The 17038-nt window shown below is 31.7% G+C and overlaps 1 pseudogene; it reads right to left on the bottom strand.

The window, feature by feature from the left end:
• Nucleotides 1-907: 907 nt before the first annotated feature.
• On the bottom strand, nt 908-15484 carry LOC149968834 (actin, cytoplasmic 1-like; annotated as a pseudogene).
• Nucleotides 15485-17038: the final 1554 nt, after the last annotated feature.

The raw sequence follows: 17038 nt of genomic DNA, 5'->3' as shown, positions 1-17038 counted from the left end.
AAGGTACATCACTTATCTCGTAAGATATGTATTATAACTTTTGGGGTCATGGCCGGCCCTACCATAGGGCGAACGGAGCGTCCGCTCCTAGTGCCAAGTCTCAGAGGGTACCTCAGTGGTAAAGAAAAATTAATGAAAAAATATTTTTAAATTAGGGGCAAGTGAGGGGGGGCATAATCGGATCGCACTCCATCCAAAAACTTGCTTAAAACGAACGAAAACTATCACTACGCCTTCTTTTGTTTGTCGTCGAAAACTAGTTAAGTAACGTATTAACAGACGGTAGGCCTATTAACGTTTGACAGCCAGCGTATGGACTTTTTGAGGTTTTCAATGGCGCCTTTTAGAGGGTTATAACGGATGAAATCTCAGCAACTATATCTGGTACCACCAACGCTGCTGCTATCGTAGATGAAAATATATCGAGTATTGTGGTAACGCTTTTTACGGTTGTTGTTAATTTTGTAAAAAATTGTCCGTCGCGGCGTCTGCAGCTAGCTTTGCTTTGACGTCACGTGACCGTTGAGCAACGTAAAAACTGGCCCTTTACTTCAGAATAAATGAATTCAGTTTTTTTCCATTTGTTTTAGTTTTGTTATACAACTGCGGCAGTGTTTAAATGTCATTCCAGAATTTGGTTTGCATTAAGTGGAATGATTGAAGAAAAAACAGTGAATTCATTTTCATACTGTTACACCTTTAAATTCTAATGAAGAAGTCTTGGGAATGTTTTGTATTTTATACGAAGCGTCCTGAGCAATACCGCTAAGAATATTAAAAAAATATATATTTTTTTTTATTTTACTTCGGTGGGCAGACAACGAGAAAGCCCAAAAAAATATTTGGTTATTACCCTAAAACAAATTACAAATAGAGTTGACCCTAAGGAAAAGGGAAGTTAAAAGAATGTTTAGAAGCATTTGCGATGGACGATGCTTGGTCCGGATTCGTCGTACTCTTACTTGTTCCACATATGTTGGAAAGTGGACAACGACGCCTGGATTGATCCTCCGATCCAGACGGAGTATTTCCTCTAGGGTGGCGCGATGATCTTAATTTCCACGGTGCTCGGAGCTAACGAGGTTAATTACTTTAACATCCTATCGGCGATTCCGGGGTACATGGTGGTTCCTCCGGAGAGGACGGTGTTACCAAAATCCCGTACACTTTGTATAAAATCGCAAAATCTTTTAACTCTCTCTATGGTAAATTAACATTGAAATCAAAAAATCACTTCAAAAAGTATTGATAAAATCGCCAAAATATCTACGAAATCCCGAAATCCCGTACAAAATAATGGCAAGTGTCCGACCCCTTGGTGTTAGCGTACAATTCCTTATGAATATCGACGTCGCATTTCATGATTGAGTAGTAAGTGGTTTCGTGGATGCCGCATGACTCCATATCCAAAAAAGATGGCTGGAACAGAGCATCCGGGCAGCGTAACCTTTCGTTACCGAGGGTGATGACTGGCCCGTCGGGTAACTCGTAAGATTTCTCCAACGATGAGGATGATGCCGTGGTAGCCATTTCCTGTTCCAAGTCCAAGGCTACGAAGCAGAGCTCCTCTTTGATGCCTTTGACTATTTCCCGCTCAGCTGCGATTATAAAATCCGATACTGTTAGATCAGTTAACATGTTTTGATAGCCCTTACAAAATTTTTCTTAAGACCTCTTAAGAAAACCGTATGGAGATTTAAGAGGGTCTAAGGAACCTTAATCAAAGGAAATATTCTAAAAAAATCTTTAAAATATTCTAAAGAAAGTTTAAATAATAATAAATTCGATTATTTGAATTTTTAAAGAGAATATTCACATACATTTTCTGAAAGAATCCTTGAGAAACTATACAGATAAATCCTCTAAAATATTAAAGGAAAAATACCCAGTATGGTTTCCTAAGATAATCTTAAGATATTTGTAAGACGCATCTCCTAAGTATTTGAAGGGAATATGCTCGTTAGAGTTTCTTAAGCCATTCTTCAGCTTCCTTAAACAGCAATTCTTTAACGTTTTTAAGGTAAAAATGAACCAACAATTTTATTAAGAGTGTCTTAAGAATTGGTTTGGAGGCATTCCTTAAGGTTTTCTAAGGAATATGGTTAAAGTTTTCGTTCAGGATACTACAGAACGTTTACGGAATGACTTGGGAGACATTCCTTGACATTTTCAGATAAATGTGTGAAATACTTTTTTTGGTGATTGTTAGTATTTCCTAAAGAATTACTTTATGCGAAAGTTAATAACAATTAATATACGGCATAAAGAGAATATTTATGAATTTAACTTTTATTTTTAAAAATTATTCTAAAATAACAAACAAGTTTATTGTAAACAAATACTGGTAGGTGACTTTTTATTATATCAATAAAAAGTGGCGTTCCTATCGTTTCAGTGACTTTAAAAGCCGAGGTCGCATCGAAAAACAGTTAATTGGGAACCAACTTTTAACTAGGGTGTTTGAAAGTAGCCCTCTCTCAATAACCCTAACAAAAACTTTCTTAAGAATTCTTAATAATTTGTAAAGGGAAATTCTATAGAATTTCGTAAAAGATTTTTTTGGGAAATATTGGGAAGTTTGGCACCTTTTTCCCAAGCACTTCTTAAGATATTCTTAAGACAAATACCCAAGAAAATCCCAAAGATATTCCCAAGGTTTTCCAAAGATATTCCCACGGTTTCGCACAGAAATTCTCAAGAAATTACCAAGGTTTTCCAAAGGTATTTGCAAGGTTTCGCAAAGACATTCCCAAAGTACTCCCTAGAAATTCCTAGAGTATTCCCAAGAAATCCCCTAGGTGTTCCCATGGTTTTCCAAATAAAATCATACGTTTTTCCCATGAAATTCCCAAAGTATTCCCAAGAAATCCCCAAGGTTTTCCAAATACAATCCTACGGTATTCCAAAGAAATTCCCAAGTTTTTCCAAAGAAAGTCCCAAACTATAACCAAGTCATTCCCATGAAATTCCCAAGATATTTACACGTTATCCCAAAGAAATACCTAAGACATATCCACATTTTCCAAAAGTATTCCCAAGAAATTTCCCAAAGATTACCAAGACATTTCCCAAATAACTCTCCAAGTATTCCCACGTTTTCCCAAGGATGTCTTTAAAAGCCAAATGATTTCCAAAACAATTTTCAAATGAAATTCCACAACGTTCGGCGCATGCGCACGCAACCAGTTATATATAATTTTAAATTATTTATATCTCCTTAACTATTCATTTCCGACAATAGATTCCTTGCACAATCAAAACAAATATATAGTAGAGGGACCTATTCATCCAAATAGCCCTAATTCCGTAGCTTTTGTAGACGTAGCTTCCGTAAATTAATTTTAATAATTTCTAACTAACGTTTTAGGTACCAAAAGCAGTATTACATCACTGTATAACAATAAGTCTCAACGCGCTCAACTCGTTCCAGCTAGCAACGACTGCTTCGACTTCAAGTTTTCTTTTATCGTTTTGTCCGTTAGTTTGGGTTTAGCCACTGTAAAAGGTTAATTGCGAACGTTCTAAAAGTATAAGTAAATGCGAACCAACCGAGGTGGTAACCACTGCGTGCAGTAGGTGTACACTTCTATTTGTATTACGAATAAATACTACAAATTAGTTTGTAATACAGCGTAGTATTGTAATATGGTGAATTATTGTGTAATACGGTGAACTACCTTGTAATACCGTGTAATACTGTGTAATATCGCGTTATATCAAGTAATAGTAGAAGGAAAGTGATGGCGAGACGCCACCCCCGGGGACGGGGTCAGGTTCGGGATCGGGGTCCGGGATTTAAGGGGTGAAATGAGGGTAAAATCATCGAAAAGTCAATGTATTTAGGGTATTTCTCGCGACGATTTGTTTTCCCGTATATCAACATATTGTGTCCAGGCCAACTTGTTCATTTATCTACGTTTATCTCGAAAGATACTTGAACGTATATCTTATCAAGTTTTATCGTACGGAATAAGTTGAAATGATGTAAAAATTGATAACCTAGGCGACGCGTGCGCAGATTACCCCGGGGGACGCGGTTAATTTGAATTTAAGAGTGTTTTGACGTCATGGAATATTCGTTGTTAAAGTAGAATGGAAATATTTTTAAACTTCATTTTAATATCATTGTAGTACTTAAATATGCTTGACACTTGAACCAATCTCACGAGTATTTCTTAAAACGAATATCTCGATCGCGTTTTATCGTACGAAATAAGTGGAAATTATGTAAAAAGTGATAACCTAGGAGATAGCAATTCCAATATGTAAATATAGGTATAAGGATTGAAAAAATACTTAAAGTGGTTTTACTGATAAACTCTAAAGGAATTTAACTTTAAAGGGTGTCTTAGATTATTGTTTTTAATTTTATTCAAGTTGAAAACGTATTAAGAGTTCTTCAAAGTACTATAAAAGGATTTTATTTACGAACTTAATTCATATTTTCTTCAAACTTTCAATTCGCTTTTATTACTATTTAAATACGGTAAAATATAATTCTTATACACAAATTTAGTCAGAAAGATACTATAAAATACTAAAATTAAAATTAAATTAAATTTGTGTGGATAAGATTTGTAAATATCATTTTGAAACTAATAACTTTCACGCTTTATTTAAGTCAAGCCAATAAAAACAATTACCTATATTTTAAATACGGTAAAATATAAATACATTTCCGATATGTAAATAGGTAGAATAACACTATGAAAAGTTCCTTTTTCTTCTTTTAATACGACAACACACAACTCTGATACGCAAATATATAAAGAAAATATAAACAAATTTACTCTACGTTCGATACGTTAAAATACATTTCCGATACACAAATATAGATAAAGAAATACTATAAAATGTAAAAAGGTAGAAAAATACTACACATTAACCATTATGAATTTAAGCTTACAACATCCTTCACGTATAGAGCATAACATATATGTTCAGAGTTAACTTGTTTCCTCGTTATCTTTATCGCATGTGTTTTAAATAGCGTATGGAATAAGTTAAGAATGTACTGAAATGGTGTATGTTTAAACCTCGTAGAATAAATAGTAAAACATATGTTCAGAGTCGGCTTGATTACTAAAGCGAATAACACAGAGACGTTTCCGGTGTAGTCACGTAGGAAGAAAAATACTACAACACTCTCTATACTCTACATTCAACACGTTAAAATATACTTCCGAAATGCCAATATAGGTAGTAAAATACTACAAAATCTCTATACTCTACCTTCAATACGTTAAATTACATTCCAATATGTAAATATAGGTAGTAAATACTACAAAAGCCTCTTTTCTTGGCGTTCAATATGTTAAAATAGATTTCTGAAATGCAAATATAGGTAGTAAATACTACAAAAGCCTCTTTTCTTGGCGTTCAATATGTTAAAATAGATTTCTGAAATGCAAATATAGGTAGTAATTACTACAAAAGCCTCTTACTCTACGTTCAATACGTTAAATTAATGATATGCCTCCGATCGAATCGTTCATACGCATTTAAATTAGAATTGCTTCTAGTGTTCGGCAGTCGATTAATTTTTATCCACAAATTTTCCGATTTATTTAAAAATCTCTGGTAAAAAGAATATCATTTTAACTTATTTAATTGTGTTTTTTACCCAACCAAGCATTTATTTGAATAAAAGTGGTATTTATTTAAATAACCAATAGTTAAATAAAAATTGTTAAATGTTTAAATAATCGAAAGTGAACAAGCCTATTTTTTAAATAAAACAAACAGACTTTAGAGTTGATAAGATTTGTAAATATCATTTGAAACTAATAATTTTCACGCTTTATTTAAGTCAAGCAATTACATTTTTAAAAACGAAAGAAGTTAAACAATATAAAAATTTGTAAATATTGTAAATATTTTTAGGTAATAAAGAAATTAAGAAATGTTTTAATTAAAATATCTTTCATTTTCTACTACATTTTTAAAAATGAAAGAAGTTTAACAATATAATTATTCTAATATAATTTCAAAATCAGGTATTATTTAAAGTACAAATGCATAATTTAGTGAAGCAATTCTTATTTAAATACTTTTATTTAATTAATTTGTGTATCTGAAATGTATTTATTGAAAAATAAGTGGGTTTTACTATTTATCACGGTTTTTTATTTATATATATATATATATATATATATATTGGAATTGTTACAAAAGGTTCTTTTAAACGTAACTTAGTACATTAATTTATTTTGGAAGTTCAAAACGTATTAAGAGCCCTTCAGAGTACTATAAAAGGATTTCATTTACAAACTAAATTAATATTTTCTTCAAACTTTCAATTCGTTATAATTTGAATTTAAATGAAAACATCATGGATTATAGGTGCGTAATCTACTATTAGACCGAACGGATAAAAAAATACTTAAAGTAAGTAGTTTTACTGATAAACTAAAGGAATTTAACTTTAAAGGGTATCTTAGATTATTGTTTTTAATATTATTCAAGTTCAAAACGTATAAAGAGTCCTTCAAAGTAATTTAAAAGAATTTTATTTACGAACTAAATCCATATTTTAGAAGTTAGTTTGTATGAAATACTTACTAATACCTGAAAAAATGGACTTTAGAGTTGATAAGATTTGTAAATATCATTCGAAACTAATAATTTTCACGCTTTATTTAAGTCAAGCAAATACATTTTTAAAAATTAAAGAAGTTAAACAATATAAAAATTTGTAAATATTGTAATTATTTTTAGGTAATAAAGAAATTAAGAAATGTTTTAATTAAAATATCTTTCATTTTCTACTACATTTTTAAAAATGAAAGAAGTTTAACAATATAATTATTCTAATATAATTTCAAAATCAGGTATTATTTAAAGTACAAATGCATAATTTAGTGAAGCAATTCTTATTTAAATACTTTTATTTAATTAATTTGTGTATCTGAAATGTATTAATTGAAAAATAATTGGGTTTTACTATTTATCACGGTTTTTTATATATATATATATATATATTGGAATTGTTACAAAAGGTTCTTTTAAACGTAACTTAGTACATTAATTTATTTTGGAAGTTCAAAACGTATTAAGAGCCCTTCAGGGTACTATAAAAGGATTTCATTTACAAACTAAATTAATATTTTCTTCAAACTTTCAATTCGTTATAATTTGAATTTAAATGAAAACATCATGGATTATAGGTGCGTAATCTACTATTAGACCGAACTAATTAAAAAAAATACTTAAAGTAAGTGGTTTTACTGATAAACTCTAAAGGAATTTTGGAATTTTCTAGAATAGCAAAGTAAAACTAAAACGTAAACCAAGTTTAAAACGAAACTAATAACTGGGAGAAAGGTTGAAGTAAGTATTTTTTTTTGATTTTTCGTTTTTTAATTTTTGAGTTCCCTATATTATTATAAACTAAATTAAATATAATTTTTGAAAATTTGTGATAAAAGATCTGCTCCTTCGTGTTTTACATATATTTAAAAACTCGAGATTTTAATGAATTGTTTTCAAAGCATGAAAAAAAAAAGTCGCTAGCTGACTTGGAGCTGGTGTAGTTAAATTTTAAAAATGTGTATTTTAAATTTTGTTTGTAAAAGTTTTTTTTGAAAAAGTTTAGTATTATAGTTTAAATTTATTAAATAAAATAAAATATAAATTATACATTTGGTTTAGTATTTTACTATTGCAAGTAAAATTAATAGTAATTTCAATTACTTTTTTAGTTTTTTTTTTGACAAATATGCAAACTATTTAGTTATTTCAAAAACAAATACGTCGAATTATTAAATAGTAAAACCCACTTATTTTTCAATAAATACATTTCAGATACACAAATTAATTAAATAAAAGTATTTAAATAAGAATTGCTTCACTAAATTATGCATTTGTACTTTAAATAATACCTGATTTTGAAATTATATTAGAATAATTATATTGTTAAACTTCTTTCATTTTTAAAAATGTAGTAGAAAATGAAAAATATTTTAATTAAAACATTTCTTAATTTCTTTATTACCTAAAAATATTTACAATATTTACAAATTTTTATATTGTTTAACTTCTTTCATTTTTAAAAATGTAATTGCTTGACTTAAATAAAGCGTGAAAATTATTAGTTTCGAATGATATTTACAAATCTTATCAACTCTAAAGTCCATTTTTTCAGGTATTAGTAAGTATTTCATACAAACTAACTTCTAAAATATGGATTTAGTTCGTAAATAAAATTCTTTTAAATTACTTTGAAGGACTCTTTATACGTTTTGAACTTGAATAATATTAAAAACAATAATCTAAGATACCCTTTAAAGTTAAATTCCTTTAGTTTATCAGTAAAACTACTTACTTTAAGTATTTTTTAATCCGTTCGGTCTAATAGTAGATTACGCACCTATAATCCATGATGTTTTCATTTAAATTCAAATTATAACGAATTGAAAGTTTGAAGAAAATATTAATTTAGTTTGTAAATGAAATCCTTTTATAGTACCCTGAAGGGCTCTTAATACGTTTTGAACTTCCAAAATAAATTAATGTACTAAGTTACGTTTAAAACAACCTTTTGTAACAATTCCAATATATATATATTTATATATAAATAAATAAAAAACCGTGATAAATAGTAAAACCCACTTATTTTTCAATAAATACATTTCAGATACACAAATTAATTAAATAAAAGTATTTAAATAAGAATTGCTTCACTAAATTATGCATTTGTACTTTAAATAATACCTGATTTTGAAATTATATTAGAATAATTATATTGTTAAACTTCTTTCATTTTTAAAAATGTAGTAGAAAATGAAAGATATTTTAATTAAAACATTTCTTAATTTCTTTATTACCTAAAAATATTTACAATATTTACAAATTTTTATATTGTTTAACTTCTTTCATTTTTAAAAATGTAATTGCTTGACTTAAATAAAGCGTGAAAATTATTAGTTTCAAATGATATTTACAAATCTTATCAACTCTAAAGGCTGTTTGTTTTATTTAAAAAATAGGCTTGTTCACTTTCGATTATTTAAATATTTAACAATTTTTATTTAACTATTGGTTATTTAAATAAATACCACTTTTATTCAAATAAATGCTTGGTTGGGTAAAAACACAATTAAATAAGTTAAAATGATATTCTTTTTACCAACGATTTTTAAATAAATCGGAAAATTTGTGGATAAAAATTAATCGACTGCCGAACACTAGAAGCAATTCTAATTTAAATGCGTATATTTAAATAGGAAAAAATGAACGATTCGATCGGAGGCATATCATTAATTTAACGTATTGAACGTAGAGTAAGAGGCTTTTGTAGTAATTACTACCTATATTTGCATTTCAGAAATCTATTTTAACATATTGAACGCCAAGAAAAGAGGCTTTTGTAGTATTTACTACCTATATTTGCATTTCAGAAATCTATTTTAACATATTGAACGCCAAGAAAAGAGGCTTTTGTAGTATTTACTACCTATATTTACATATTGGAATGTAATTTAACGTATTGAAGGTAGAGTATAGAGATTTTGTAGTATTTACTACCTACATTTGCATTTCAGAAATCTATTTTAACATATTGAACGCCAAGAAAAGAGGCTTTTGTAGTATTTTTCCTCCTATATTTACATATTGGAATGTAATTTAACGTATTGAAGGTAAAGTATAGAGATTTTGTAGTATTTTACTACCTATATTGGCATTTCGGAAGTATATTTTAACGTGTTGAATGTAGAGTATAGAGAGTGTTGTAGTATTTTTCTTCCTACGTGACTACACCGGAAACGTCTCTGTGTTATTCGCTTTAGTAATCAAGCCGACTCTGAACATATGTTTTACTATTTATTCTACGAGGTTTAAACATACAACATTTCAGTACATTCTTAACTTATTCCATACGCTATTTAAAACACATGCGATAAAGATAACGAGGAAACAAGTTAACTCTGAACATATATGTTATGCTCTATACGTGAAGGATGTTGTAAGCTTAAATTCATAATGGTTAATGTGTAGTATTTTTCTACCTTTTTACATTTTATAGTATTTCTTTATCTATATTTGTGTATCGGAAATGTATTTTAACGTATCGAACGTAGAGTAAATTTGTTTATATTTTCTTTATATATTTGCGTATCAGAGTTGTGTGTTGTCGTATTAAAAGAAGAAAAAGGAACTTTTCATAGTGTTATTCAACCTATTTACATATCGGAAATGTATTTATATTTTACCGTATTTAAAATATAGGTAATTGTTTTTATTGGCTTGACTTAAATAAAGCGTGAAAGTTATTAGTTTCAAAATGATATTTACAAATCTTATCCACACAAATTTAATTTAATTTTAATTTTAGTGTTTTATAGTATCTTTCTGACTAAATTTGTGTATAAGAATTATATTTTACCGTATTTAAATAGTAATAAAAGCGAATTGAAAGTTTGAAGAAAATATGAATTAAGTTCGTAAATAAAATCCTTTTATAGTACTTTGAAGGACTCTTAATACGTTTTCAACTTGAATAAAATTAAAAACAATAATCTAAGACACCCTTTAAAGTTAAATTCCTTTAGAGTTTATCAGTAAAACCACTTTAAGTATTTTTTCAATCCTTATACCTATATTTACATATTGGAATTGTTACAAAAGGTTCTTTTAAACGTAACTTAGTACACTAATTAAGTATTTTTAATTTACCGTAAATAAAATATAGGTAAGTAGTTTTTATCTTATTTTATACCTACGGAAGGGATTAATAAATTAAAGCAATAAATTTTTGGAGTTTGGAGATGGGTGGAAAAAAAATAAGGCTCTTCGTTTTTCCAACTGCTTTTCTGATGTACCCAAAAATGGACCAAAATAGACCAAAAGTACCCTTAAAACGACCAAAGTCACCATTTTCGGCCCTATGTACCCCATTTCGGACCAAAAGTACCCCAACTGGACCTATTAGCTTTAGTGTAATGTTAAACTCCCATAGAGATTCCCCTAAAAGAAAAAAAAAACTTGCGGTCCAATTTTGGGTACATGAATTATTTCGGAGAGGGAATCCATGTTTTAAATTCAAATTAACCGCGCGCCCGGGCAATCCGCGCCTCCCAGGTAATCCGCGCACGCGTGCTATCTCCTAGGTTATCACTTTTTACATAATTTCCACTTATTTCGTACGATAAAACGCGATCGAGATATTCGTTTTAAGAAATACTCGTGAGATTGGTTCAAGTGTCAAGCATATTTAAGTACTACAATGATATTAAAATGAAGTTTAAAAATATTTCCATTCTACTTTAACAACGAATATTCCATGACGTCAAAACACTCTTAAATTCAAATTAACCGCGTCCCCCGGGGTAATCTGCGCACGCGTCGCCTAGGTTATCAATTTTTACATCATTTCAACTTATTCCGTACGATAAAACTTGATAAGATATACGTTCAAGTATCTTTCGAGATAAGCGTAGATAAATGAACAAGTTGGCCTGGACACAATATGTTGATATACGGGAAAACAAATCGTCGCGAGAAATACCCTAAATACATTGACTTTTCGATGATTTTACCCTCATTTCACCCCTTAAATCCCGGACCCCGATCCCGAACCTGACCCCGTCCCCGGGGGTGGCGTCTCGCCATCACTTTCCTTCTACTAGTAATATTTTGCGTAGTAAGTGAAGTTCGTTGTCCATTAATATGTATTATTATATAGAACAGTGCATTATCGCATAATATTTTAAACTCATGTATTACCAAATGAATTTGTGTATAACCTAAGGAATATTGGAAAAATAGAGGAAAATACTTTTCAAATTCGATTAAAGAAAGAAAGAGGGAACATAGGAGGGAACGAGTGGAACTCGGAGGCAAGGGTGAAGGTGAAATTCCAGGCGAAAGTGAAGAGGGAACGGTGCGGAGGGGACGCCGACGTTTACTCGCATAGCCCGAGTACAACAAGTTCCGACAACAACTGAGACAACAACCCATCATCCCCCATTTTATGGAAAAATTAGAAATGGGAATGGGTTAGTTCCCGACGGTAGTTCACTCCGACGGTTCGCTCGCGTTAATTCCTCGGTTGGCGCTTTTCCGAGGCTTTTTCTCGTTGTTTTTCTTCAAAGAAACTGAGAGTGCAAGTCGAGCGAAGGTATCGTCGTATCGTCCGATTGCAGCAATGTGTGCTGTAAACTCAGTAAGTTATAATTCGTGTTATTTCCTCGGGTTAATCCGAGGCTCGGGGTCCTTTTCAGGCGTCATTTGATTAGTTATCTCTATCTATCTATGCAAGTGCTGAGCCGCGGATTTTAATCAAAGGGGTTTTCTCTCCCCGATTGGTAATTTCGGCGTATAGGTTGCTATCATTGCTATTTCGATATTCGAATAAATGTTATTTTAAATAACGCTAGTGGTAAAATTAGGTCTTAAGAGGAGGAGTCTACTATTTTGTATGTGCCATCTTGTTTTACAATAACATTATTTATTTATGGTATTACCAAGAATGTAATTATTTATATTAGGCAGATTGATTATGTCGCTATAATCGGCGGGCACGTAGAACGCCTTACCGCCCGTCGCGTGGGGTGGGAGGCAAAGCAAACGTCACCAGCGTTTGATTCCATCGCGTCGAGCACGGCCAACTTTGATCTCTCGCGCTACAGCGGCGAACCCATTCGTCGAAATTCCGTGAACAAAAAATTTCCCCTATAAACTGTACTATAACCTGTAGGAGTTCAGCGCCACACTCGTTTTTATATTGGCTTCAATGCAAAAACTATTCTAAAAATAATATTCCGCTAGGGGTGCTCAAACCATACACATATCTTTTGTACATAGGTTAACATAGAAACTTCAACGAATTGGTTGGCCGCTGTAGCGCGAACAGCGCGTGATCAAAGTTGTCCGTTCGTCGAGTGACGTAAATATTACCCACCATAGAAATACCAGGACTTTTGGATTTATTTTAAGCGGAGGAGCGTACTGGGGGGACCAACGGGTGGATTGAGAAAAACGCTAAAAAACGTCTCGACATAGATATTATCCCTACGTATAAATAAATACATTCTTGGTATTACTATGTAATACCTTTAAAAACTTGTAGTACTGCGTAATACCGTTAAATTCCTTTTAGAAATTGTGGTATAGTGTAATACTAGGCAGTAGCTGTAATACGGCGTAGTACCGTGTAATTCCGCCTAGTACCGTGTAATACAATGTGTAATATATTGCAGTACGGTGTAATAATTGGTAATACAATCAATATTCAGTAATACGTGTAGTACAAGTAATATTTCTGTAGTACCAAGTAATCTGTAGCCCGGTGTACACTAAAAAACCTAGTGGTTACCCCCTCGGAACCAACAACGCGCGTTTTTCATATTTCTTCTAAGCGGCGGTTTGGAAGAAGCAGACGATAATATAACAGGGCTACCAGACATGTTTAGGTGTTTCACTACTAGAACGATTTTTCTGATGGCGGAATGCCCGCCGTTTAGAACCGTAGCTTGGGCGAATGGTGAATCTTGGTATTTAAAGGTAATAAACAATTTCTAATTAAACTAAATGTGGTTTTGGATGGAAATTAAGGTTTCGTAATATAACATAAATTAATTTAAAGTTTCTAAAAAAATTATACTGTCAAACAATGTCCGTATACGATTATCTCTCCCCAAAGAGTTCTTGAGAAAATTTTTCCCATAGTTAAAACTCTCAGAAACTACTTCAAGCTCGTTAGGTTTTTCTTAAGAATTCATGAGAAAGTTTTTGTAAGGGTTAAGGGAGTGGACGATATATATATATATATATATATATATATATATATATATATATTAGTTATATATATATATTATATATTATGTATAAATATTATATTAATATATAATATATGTATAAATAAATATAAATATGAATATAAATATAAAAATAATAGAATACACTTGAATAATGCTCTTGAATTAACTATAAATGGAGAATGTTTCAGCTCGTTTCGATACGATTTGTTATAGGCGTTGGGGTTTAACGCCGCGTCCCGGGTTCGATTCCCGGTGGATGCTGAAACGTAAAGGAATTTAAAAAGAAATTGAATGGAAAAATAATATAAAACGTATGGAAACCTCAAAATATTTTAGGGTGGCTTTAGTAATTTTTAGGAATATCCTATGAAAAGGTTAAATAATTTTAAAGGAAAGTGTATGGAATTGGTATGGCTTTTCTTTGGGGTGTCTAAAGAGGATATTTAGAAAATATATATAACTTGTTAACGATAATTTAAGGAATTTTTTAAATCTTTCTAACGAAAAACTTAAGAACCCTTTGTAGAGATTTTTAAGGAAAATCTTGAGAATCATTTAAGAAAATTTAAGGGAAGATTACAATACTATCTTAAGTAAATTCTTTGGAAATTCTTTATGAAAAAGTGCCAAATTTCTTAAGAAGGTTCAAAGACTTCCCTTAAGAAATTCCTTTTAATTGTATTTACAATTTTTCTTAAGAGGTCTTAAGAAAGTTTTTGTAAGGGAGTGTTGGACCAAATAAGCGATTGTATGGATACCTATCTTTACCGATAAAACCTGGCGTAGCAGTTCACGTTCGTCATATCGTAACTTCTAGAATTTTTAAAAGCACCATCTATTACCTCATCTTTGTCAAAAACGGGTTTCGCATATCGATTAAGAAACGGCCAATCGGTTATATCACCAATTGATCGTAAAAACCGGTTATTTAGACACAAATTAGTAAATCTGTCAGTTTTTATAATAAACCGTTAAAACGGTTATATAGTGACTCAAAAATCGGTTATTTTGTACTTATTAATCGTAACAACCGGTAACCCAGACGTGAGCCCGTGCGGTAAATTTCTACCGTTTAAAATCATTCAAACTTTTTATTTAGACGCGAATTGGTAATAATCAACTTAACTAATACCCAAGGAACCACACAGGCCTCAGTCAACTGAAGGCTTGCAAAGCCAATTACCGGTAGACGGGTTAAATCGGTTAAGATCACGATATCGATAACCAGTTGTTCCTTAAACAATGCCAGTATTTACCGGTTGTGGTGAAAGAGTATCCACGCTCGCTAAGGATCTTCATGAGATAATCAGTCAAGTCTTGTCCAGCAAGATCCAATCGCAGGGTGGCGTAGGAGAGGGTGTATCCTTCGTAGATTGGTACGGTGTGAGACACGCCGTCACCGAAATCCATGACGATACCGGTGATACGACCAGAAGCGTACAAGGATAGAACCCCTGGGATGGAAACGTACATGGCTGGGGTGTTGAAAGTTTCGAACATGATCTGCGTCATCTTCTCGATGTTAACCTTGGGGTTCAAGGGGTCCTCGGTCAAGAGGACGGGGTGTTCTTCGGGAGCTACTCTCAATTCGTTGTAGAAAGTGTGATGCCAGATCTTCTCCATGTCATCCCAGTTCGTGACGATGCCGTGTTCGATCGGGTATTTCAAGGTGAGGATACCCCTTTCGCTTTGGGATTCTTCTCCGACGTAAGAGTCTGTTTGGCCCATTACAACTTAAAAATTGGAATTTGATTACGACAATTAAAAAGAAGGTTAGAACTTTTAACCTTAAAGCCATAGACAAATATAGTTTTATCCAAGACAGCTATCCTCTCTAAAACTGGTTTTCTCAACATAGCCCTAGTAGTGGAGGTTTATCCTTAGGGAAACAGTTAACTGACACTTGTGAAACAAGCGGGATGTTGGACCCATACATTTCTCACATCCAAGTAAAGCATTTCGTTGAAGATACCACACTTTCAGGACGGGGAGCGCTACATGTAGGGTCCCTAACCTGCATAAAATCTTATTTTGCTAGATTTGAGCTTAGCGGAAGCGTGGCAATGCGATCGTGGCCGCAAAAAAATATTAGGTCTAACAAGGATTTTCAAAAGTTACAGCTCACCGTCTCGACGGTTTTTTTCGTAGTTAAAACTTATCATTAAAAGGAGTGTTACCAAAATGACACTTTTTTAGAATAAAGACCATGTCAGTGGCAAAAAGTGACAAAAAGTGAATGCCTTTAAATGATGTAAATAAGCCGAAATAAGTAATTACAAGTTTATTTTATTCGAGGGGTAAGACAGTCTCAGATAATCTGTACACCGAGTTCGTGCATTTAGCACTGTTAAAGGTACATATTTTCAAGAGTTAGCGAGTTCCATTTAGCACTGTCAAAGGTACGGCAGTGTATACACCGAGTTTGAAGAGTGTCTTACTCCTCGATTTAATTATCATCAAAAGTATTCAATATTGCAAATTCAACAGTTTAATTTTTTTTTTATTTATCTAGACTTGATTGATGATAAATAGTTAATATCACTACTAAACACTGAAGGTAAAAATATCTGTCACAACTTAGGAAAGTAACTTGACTGAAAGAAGTAACTTAAGCTTTTCCTTGTAAAATCACATTAAATTTAATTGAAATATTGAATTAACTCTTTCATATATGTAGCATCACTTACATGTGAGCTAATGTTTCAGTTTTTCACAAAAGAATCATTGAAAATACCTTAAAGATTTATAGCCGACGAATTCAAACTCAGGAAAAATCGTCGAAAAATTCGAAAAGAAATAACTAGATACGGAGTTTCTAGCCCAAAACCTGGCAACTAATCCAGTATATTTGTTTAAAATATCACAAATATATTTTTTGGTTTGTTTTATATTTTTATTAAAATTTATTCATTGTCACTATTTCGCATATTTTCCAGTAAAAGTTTTATTTGGCATGTCGGTATTTACCACTTGACAACTGACACTTACCACTTCGGAACACTGTTTAAAAGGTTAATTTAATTACATTAACGAACCTGATGTTTAGGAGCTCGATTGCGTCTGCTAGCCCCTATCTTTAATGTGCGTTTATGAGGAAGGATAAAACCAAATGTAATTATAAGACAACCAACCCGAAAATACTTGCCTATAGGGATCAGTTAGTGGGGAATGTAGAAGTTGGTAAGCATTGGGACCATGAGCATTGGAAAAAGCTAGCTAGCCTTGAGGTGGGTTTGCCTTCAAATAAAGAAGATGTCGCACTGGCGCTTTCAAAGGTG

This window comes from Leiobunum rupestre, chromosome 1 (genome assembly GCF_980474605.1).
Source record: "Leiobunum rupestre chromosome 1, qqLeiRupe1.1.hap1, whole genome shotgun sequence".
NCBI classification, from domain to species: Eukaryota; Metazoa; Arthropoda; class Arachnida; order Opiliones; family Sclerosomatidae; genus Leiobunum; species Leiobunum rupestre.
The sequence above is the reverse complement of the archived record's forward strand: the minus strand, read 5'-3'. Positions and strand labels throughout refer to the sequence as shown.